Source organism: Trachypithecus francoisi, unplaced genomic scaffold, assembly GCF_009764315.1.
Source record: "Trachypithecus francoisi isolate TF-2019V2 unplaced genomic scaffold, Tfra_2.0 Lachesis_group2, whole genome shotgun sequence".
NCBI classification, from domain to species: domain Eukaryota; kingdom Metazoa; phylum Chordata; class Mammalia; order Primates; family Cercopithecidae; genus Trachypithecus; species Trachypithecus francoisi.
The window spans coordinates 74,451,731-74,461,458 of NW_022681465.1; positions in this window are offsets into that span (position 1 = coordinate 74,451,731).

Genomic DNA, 9,728 nt, shown 5'->3' on the forward strand with positions numbered 1-9,728 from the left:
ATGAATAAAATTCATAAATGCATCTGGAAAGTTTATTAATATTGGTAATGAGAGGGTGCTAACCAAATTTCTGGGCTAAGTCAAACAAATATGGGACTGAAGTAGAAATCCTCAGCAACTCACAGAGTGTAACAATGTCTTACCCCAACACCCTCCTCCTTTTCAATTTTTTCTAATGAACCCTTCTTATGGATTCCTGGGATGGGATGTTTTTGTAAATTATGAGATATTAATCACTCCCTTCCCAAAGTAACAACCTTTGCAAACATATAAAGTTTCCGGTATTTAAAAAAAAAAAAAATCATCACATTAACGTTTCACAGAACAAAGAATTCAAGGAGGAAGAAAATGAAGATAAGTGAAAGAAAAGGGAGAGAAATTCCACAGGCAAAGTTAGATTGTCTGAGTTTCACTTGTGTCCATCACAGCTACTCTGTCAATAAGCGATATCTCCACTTACATTAATTAGTGGTGTGACGAACTGGCTCTTAACTGCTTGCAAGAGACCTACAGGTATACATCTCTTCCCAACTTCTAGTTCACTGATTTCACATTTGTATTGTGAAATAAGTCATGGTAGAAACATTTACACCACAGGAATCAGAAAATGCTTCAAATCAGACCACTTTACTTTTGTAGAGTCTGATTACAAGCTCACTGCTGATTACAATTTACATTAGAGAAAAGATAATGCAAGAGAAGTCCTATCCAACATACACACAGTGCTCTCCCTGGAAGAACATCTGATTAACATCATTTTTTTGTTTTCATTTCCAGAGATGTCTTAGTATTCCTTATACTGTAGTGATTCCTTGATTGGCAGTATCACCGTTACCTGAGAACTTGTGAGTCAGAATCTCTGGGTTGTGAGGCAACATTACAGCCTTTCAGGGGTTCTGATGCATGCTAAAGTTTGAGACTTGTACATTGGCATCTAGTTGATTCTTTCAATCTAGGGGTGTGTGTGTGTGTGTGTGTGTGTGTGTTGTGTGTGTGTTATGGTTTGAATATGGTTGGTTTGTGCCCACCAAACCTCCAACTGAGGCTTGGTCCCTAAGGTGGTTGTGTAGGGAGGTAGTACTTTTGAGAGGTGAGTAGGTTCTTAAGATGGATTAGTCTCTTGAAAGACTGGATTAGGTCTCCCAGGAATTGATTAGTTATCTCAGCAATAGATTGAGTCTCTCAAAATTGCAAGTTGATATAAAGCAAGGTTGCCTCTGATATTTAGTCTTTTTTTGTGTGTGTACACACTCACTTCCCCTTCCACTTCTCTGCCATGTTGTGTTGCAGCACAAGGCCTTCACCGAGAGCCAAAAAGATGCCAGTGCCATGCTCTTGGACTTTCCAACCTCCAGAATGATGAGCCAAATAAACCTCTTTACTTTATAAATTACTCAGTCTCAGATATTCTATTACAGCAACATTAAGCTAAGATAGTGTGTTTTGAGGGGGCAGCAGATGGTAAGATGCATTATTTAGGGTTTTATTTTAAGATAGGGGATATATTAAAGCCTATTTGTGGTTAATTCTTAAGATAAAAAAGATCTAAGCTAATGGGAAAAAAACCAACAGTAGGGGCAAGATAGAAGATACAGCATAGGGCAAGAGAAATTCAACCAAATTCCTTGGCAATAGGATTTGGGACCCAAAATACAGGCAATGAAACTAATATTGAATAAAAACAAAGGCACATTTTCCACCTTCTACCAAAACAGTAAGTCTCATTCTTTAGACATTTGCTCCATCCCTACCCCCTCCCACCTTTTTCATAATAGGATGCCTACAACATATTTTTTTAAGTAAACTTGCTCTTTTTTAAAGAAAAAAAGCAGATGTGATATGTATTGAGATCTAGGAGCACTGGCTGTCAAACCCTCAGATCTCACAATAAGTTATTTGCATGGAATTTAAATTAAAGCTTTCTGTCGCTGACATTACTAGACAAAGTAATATAATATGTCATTTATTTGTTATTTTAAGTGGAAAAATGTTTAAACTGGGCAAACATAGACCCTGAATAAGGGCTATCGTGTGCTGAATATTCATTATTTCATTTTTTCATAATATTTGTATAAGGCAGTTCTCATTAGCTATTTAATCTGGATTGACTAAAATTCAGAGATATTTAAGTTAATTTCTGAAGGTATCTGAGTTATTCAATTGCCTATGATTGTCTCATAAATATTTCTTAGTGTAATAGATTCCAATGCTTACATATTCTGCTTACTTATTTTTATTGACTTTAGTGGCATAACTAGCAATCTGAAGGAAATAAAGTACATTTTATAGTAAGTTGATAGAATAGAGTCAATAACACAATAATTTTCAGTGAAAATAATTATAGAAAACCGATTCTTCCCATGACATCAGAAAGGGTAACTATAAATCATACTGATAAAGATGGTTTTATATTTGCATTGTGCAGGAGCAAAGTAATAGACATGAGTATCTTAGAAGAATTTTTATAACCATTTAGTTTGAGAATGAGCAGTTAACAATACAAAATCATCAGGGATTTTTAGTAGGCTTTATTCTAAACCTAACCTATTAATAGGGTACAGATCAGACCTGTATATGACTCCTCAACTAAAACCTTCCCAGAAATCTCGGGCTTAATTGCTTAGCTTTGTTCTTATTTTCTGTCCATTCGTTTTTCTTAAAATTGTAAGAGATAACTTTTAATCATCACAAGGCAAGACCACTACATCAGTCACCTCAGTGTGACCTCTATCGTCGTAACCACATAGCATTGTCCTTACTTTTCCCATGTTGGCATGTGACTTACACTAGAGAGATGCTAGATCAACTAAACCATATATATTCTCATGATCCCAGCTCCACCAACCTTCCAGGAAGCAATTTTTTTTCTGTCTTTTTTGAAAAACTGATTTTTTTACCCTCCAATCCAATTTGGTTTTAAAGTCATATTATCCTAGTTTAGAGAACGTTACCTTGGCACTATGAATACTCTCTGTTCAACAGAGTAGAACCAAGTAGAACCTTTCCACTGCAAATGAGTTACTTTTTATCTTGGTAAGTTTCAACTGCATGAAGGTAGAAAGGTTTTTCATCTGCCTGTGATTTACCTCTTACAATACGAATTAAACATGAACTGCTATTCTCGACTCATTGAACCTTACAGAGAAATTCAAATGATTACAGGACATTCACTCAGTATTTCCCTGTTACTGGGCTGCAACTTCAAGTAGTTTTCCCTTGTTTACAGTTTCCCCTTCAATGAATCACTTTTAAGAAATAAAAAGAACCACATACTCAATATCACAACAATACATTCTACCTATTTTTCTTTCCCAGTTTGAAATCACTTGAATTTTGCCATCGGCTTGAAAAAGGAAATGCTGCATTTTCTTTAGGTTACGATAGAAAAATTGCATACGTCTGTCTGTATATGTGTATATATATGTGTGTATCTGCGTTGTGTATGTACATATACATATATATTTCCCACCTTATGAAAACTGGTAATTAAACAACATTCATCAAGTTTTATATATATAAACACATGTTATATATACTATATGTGTAAATATATATAGTGTATACATATACAGAATTTATATACAGATTACATACACAAAATCTATATACATACATGTATACACACACACACATATATATAAACTGAAAACATATTATGTGTATTTCTGTGAGTGTGTTTATGTGTGTGTCTAGCCATATTATCAGTGGAAATTCATAGGATCTAGAGCCACAAATATCATGTGGTTTTGACTAATCAATTGTCTGTAGGTGAGAAACAGAATAGTTTTTGTTTAGTATTACAATCTGTTGCCATACTTGCCTAAGATGACATTGTGTGGTTAGTATTTTCTAAGCACTTCAAGTGTATTTTGCAAAAAAAAATTATTTATTCATATATGAAAACATAAAAAACAAATGGAATAATTTCTAAATATAAACATAGAGAAATGAAATCAACTTTAGTAGGTCATAAAGTTAACATGTTTCTAGTTTGTATAAATAGAGGTTATATGTCATGTAACTCGGCTTTTAAAAATTGTGTCCAATGTATTATTTCTTAGAAAATTGTAGTGGAATTCAATTGTCACCGGAGGCCTGAACTTGCCTAACCAATTTTATAATGTTCAGCAGTACTTTGTTTTCAGAAAGAATAATTACAACAAGTGATTCTGTGTTTCAAAGTACATATGTATAGTGGGGTGATCTGCTAGAAATGTTAGTCTAACATATTAAATATCCTGATGAGTAGAACTAAAACTTTTGGTTTTTCAATATGTAAGCAGTCTCCTACATCCCTACTAAAAAAGGGTAAGATTTTAATAGGTTCTATAGAGAGTCTTGTTCCTTTATCTGGAGAACTTCTTGGATTTGGGTCCTTCAGCTACACAAGCGTAAAACATAACTCTTTCCTTGTAGATTTTATGAGGTACAAAATCATTATCAAATACAAAATCTTCAGTACACAAAGCACTCACTTGCTAATGTAAACTGTAGTAGATAGTTGAACCAACATTTTGCTTTTAAGGCATTCTAGCTTTCTAATGATAAAGGATTTTTATTTATTTATGTATTATTTGGGTAGAAGAAAGGTCAGGAGAGTTTGAGAGAGAGGGTCAAATAGGTTCCTGGGCTTTGTAAAATTCAGAATGCCCGTTCCTGTGGAATTATGAGTGTTCTTTTTTGAGTAGTTGATGAGATAAGGTGAGATGGAAGAAATAGTAGAAGACACACAGATATTAACTTCCCATTGTTGGGAGGAAAACTGTGAAACCTATGCAAAAAAGGAAATAGCTAGACAGGTGGTAGTATGGCACCATGTACACGAGGCTCATACACAGTCTGAAACACAAAGAGTACGAATTTCGGAAATACACACAACACTGAACAATGTGCTCTAACAAAAATTCAATGGGGCACATGGTGAGATCTGAAAGGCACAGTTTCTCTCAGGGGAGTGAGCATTCTTACTGTCAGATAAGGGAAAATCAGAGTAAAAAATTTAAAGCGGCCTAAGATGGCTACAGTTTGGACATATGAGAAATACAAACTCGGGCTATGAACTAAAGCTGAACTCTAACCTGCAAGGCTGGAATCTGTCAAACATTTCACTGACCTGTACTGATTACAATTTTTGTCTATCAGATAAATCATAAAGGTAAGGTATAATCAATCATCCCTCTCCAGATCCTAAGACATAGATATGCTCATTAACATTTTACCCTATATATGTTAACCACATATTTGTTTTATCTCATATACATGACTGAGCACCAATCAGAATGGCAAGAATGCCATCTTTGCTTCACTATCCGCTTCTCGCATTTTCTCTATAACAGAACGTGTAAGCATCGTGTCTTGCGTAGCACACTCCAGCACATATTCTTAGTTTTCTCTGTGTCTGTTTCCTGGGCTTTTAGTCTTTGCACTTGGCTCTGAATAAAACTAATTTTGAATTTCAGTTATAATGCCTACTGTTTAACCTTTCAGTTGACACTACTTTTAATTATTCTGGAGAGCAGGGGAAACCTGAAATAGAAAATAAGATACCAGAAGGGGCTCATATACTTGGGTAAGAAAAAAAAAAATTTTATTCCTTCTAGACTTAGGTTTTGAAGTTTAACCATGCTCAGAATATACCTAGCATATCCCAATATACATTTAATGAGTACTTATATGTCACTATGAAAATCTCTTAAATTTTTTTCTGTATAACAAATTCTTATTACATAAGCAAATACTGCCTTACTATCCTGCACTCTGAAACATCCACTGGGAAACTGGCCAATCAAATTGGTTGAGAAAGTACTATGCAAAAAAATAGCTTTATATTAAGACAAATAACTTAGTAACCACTGAATAAACATGTATGCATGTATGAAAATGTAAATGTATGCATTAGGCATTATCTAGCACAATTTTTTTGATACAGTTGTTTAACATTGAAGATTATGAAGCTTTATTCTTTCTTCCAAGGCATTAAGTTCATATAATAAATACCTATCCGCAGCAATATTCAGAATTTGAATGACATGTGCTTACATGTTTCAGAGGCAAAAGATTAAAAAATGATTTAACATACCCAACATTTACTTGAAATTCCTTAAACAAAGGCTGTTCTACTTATACACCCTGAATTTGTCAGGTGCAGAAAGAATTAAAGAATTCCATAGTGGACACTTCATTTGGAGTGAAGAGTTTGAGTATTAGGTCCGCTTTTACTTGACCTAATACTAAATAACAGAATTTATTATATACAATAAATTTAAGAAAATATCCACAATAATATTAATTTAGTCATTTTATGTATCAGTTTGGATATTCTAGATTATGTTGTAGTAATTAATTCTCATCAGGAGGGTTCTCAGCATAATCTAAACTGTTTTTATAATTTCAGACAGGTTTGGGTCAGATTTCAATAGGCTTAAACTTTTAGGCTTTTTACACACAGCAGTAATGGCCTGCATGGCCTGGTGTGATGCTCACACTATGTCTTCTTCTCTTATCCGCACAAACATACTTGGTATTCTGTTTATTGGTCTCCCTTTTCTACAACAGGTTCTCAGCTGCTATAAAGCTATTCTGAAACAAACTGTTTCTAATCCCAAATACTCTGAAAGGTTTTTGTTACTGTTTTTTTTTTTTGTTGTTGTTTGTTTGGTTGTCTATTTACCAGTAAATTAAAGGAATTAAACAATCTTCTAAGTGTTCTGAAACTATCAAAAATGTCAAGCAGGACTTGTACAGATTTGTTTTTCATATTTACAATGCATCAATTCTTCAAAGAAAGACCTGCAAATTAAACCAAAATCAATACATTTAAGTTCTACTCACAATGAGTTCATATTTTTCAAATCATTGTACCGTTTCTTTAGACAATAGGTCTCTGTTATTCAATAAACCAGGTGTCCACAAACTATGACTTCCAGGTCAGCCACTTGATGTTGTACATAAAATTTTAGTAGAACACAGATAAGCTCATTTATTTTAATACTGTCCATGGCTGCTGTCACACTATAATAGCAGAGATAATAGTTGTTACAGAGACTGAATGGCCCATAAGACTGATATATTTGCTTTCTGAACCTTTAAGAAAAAGTTTACCAAGTCCTGCAACAGACAAAATTGAAATGCTCTTAGCCAAACATGCAAAGAAATTTTTTTTTTTTTTTTTGAGACGGAGTCTCGCTCTGTCGCCCAGGCTGGAGTGCTGTGGCCGGATCTCAGCTCACTGCAAGCTCCGCCTCCCGGGTTTAGGCCATTCTCCTGCCTCAGCCTCCCGAGTAGCTGGGACTACAGGCGCCCGCCACCTCACCCGGCTAATTTTTTGTATTTTTAGTAGAGACGGGGTTTCACCATGTTAGCCAGGATGGTCTCGATCTCCTGACCTCGTGATCCGCCCGTCTCGGCCTCCCAAAGTGCTGGGATTACAGGCTTGAGCCACCGCGCCCGGCCAAGAAAATTTTGAAGTAATGCCAATGCTAGCTATTCCTCGGAACCCTTCGCATGCTGAAGATTCTGCACGCAAGTGGACAGTGATTTTCCAGTTTATGGCAAGAGCAAGTATAGCTACTCACTTCCCCTTCCATACCCTGCTCTGTAGAACTGGGGCTGGAAAACTGAAGCTGCATTCCACAGACTCCTTTTTGCCTGACTTCCTAAGTCCAGCTAATGTGAGGCACTGGCAGGAGAACAGAAGATGAGAGAAGAGCTTTCAGTTTCTGACTGACAACAACGGAAGTTGCTAGAAGTTACCATCACAGCAACGGGGCAGGACAGCTGCAGACTTCTGTAGCCTAGGCTGCAGCAACGACTCCTGCAGTTTCTGTATTCCCAGCAGTGCAGCGGCAGGAGCAGCCCCGAGGCTCCAGCCTAGGGCTGTTGGTTGTTTCCTCATCTTAGAGTCTCACCCCTTCTTCCTTTTGCTCCTCCAGTCTTTATATTTTCCTCTCATTTATTCCTAGACGTTCCAAAACATTGTGACAAAGTTCCTACAGTAAACCCTTCCTTTTTGAAATGCCTAGCTGCTTTTCTATGTCCTCAACCCTGTACTTGCTGATAGAGTGCCCCATGGTACTCAATGTTGTCTCCTTTCTTCCTCTCTTTAAATGACCGCAGTTTATCCACCCCTCTCCGACAACCCACACACTCTACTTCTCTATTTTAGGCCTCTTGAATCCTTATTGCTGTTTCCACATTCTGATCGTAAATTTGGATAAATTCACTGCTACTCAGGCTTCAAGCTGATATAATGAATAGAGGGAAAATAGGCACCCAAAGTCAACAAGAAGCACAGGTGATGATGCCCCTGTGATTTGTGGGATTGTAAAAATACATTGTCTTCTGTTTTCCCTTTTTGCTCAAATCCAAATTTAGAAGAGAACATTTTGGGAATATACACATAAGAACTGCAACATGAAGGAACACACAATAACCATGATAAAGCAAGCAGGCAAACAAAAAACAGCCCTGTGACTATAACCACAAAGCCGGGCAGCATATAATACTAATTCAATAGTAGCTGGAAAAAGTTCCTCTCTACTCTACAGTCATGGCCCCCATGCTCAACATGACACTCCTATATTTCAGCTTTTAAGTCATCATAAAATATTAAGGGGCCTGTATTCTTTGACTCCCTAGGTTTCCGGCATTACTTGGATTTTCTGAGCACATTTTCGTTCCTTAATGACACATGCAATGTCAATAGATTTTGGAAAAGAATTTCTCATGTTCCCCACTTACCTACAAAATTATTCTATGTATCTTTTCTCCAAGAAAGATTTAAGGATGAAGAAATTACTATGATACATTAAAAAAGACAAAAGGAAGTATAATATATACTACATTATGTACTTAGGCTAAAAAAATTTCATTCCTTTGTGATATTTTCTTCCTTCTGTGTAAGCAATTTGTCACATTTTCTAAAACTATGTGTTTAAGATTTTCTTGGCTACTTTTTAAACCTATTTACTTCTGGGGTATGAAAAACACAGTTCTCTTAGTTTGAGTACAGTGTGCACATACATTAGGGAAAGAACAGTCTCTTCAATAAATAATACTGGGAAAACTGAATATCAACAAGCAGAAAAATGAAGCCAGACCACCTCACCATATGCAAAATCAACTCAAAATAAATTAAAGACTTAATGCAAGACTAAAAACTATGGAACTGCCAAAATAAGAAACCATAAGAGAAATGTTTGGGGATATTGGTCTGAAAAAGGATTTTTTTGGATAGAACCTCAAAAGCATAGGCAACAAAAACAAAAATAAACAAATGAGATGACATAAAACTACAAAGCTTCTACTCAGCACAGGAAAAACAGAGTGAAGAGACAATCCACAATATGCAAGAAAATATTTTCAAACTATGCCTCTGACAAGGGGGTTATATCCACAATATATAGGGAACTCAACTCAATAGCAAAAAACAAAAAAAACAAATAATTGAACTGCAAAATGGGCAAAAGATTTGAATAGAGATTTCTCAAAAGAAAACATATAAGTGACCAACAAACATGAAAAAGATATTCAACATTACTAATCATCAGGGAAATGCAAGTCAAAAATCAAAGAGATGTCACCTCACTGTAGTTAGAATGACTATTATCAAAGATAAAAAAATGGCAAATGCTGGCAAGGATGTGAAGAAACAGGAACTCATACACATTAGTGGGAATGTAAATTAGTACCACCATTATGGAAAACAGTATGGAGGTTCCTCAGAAAAT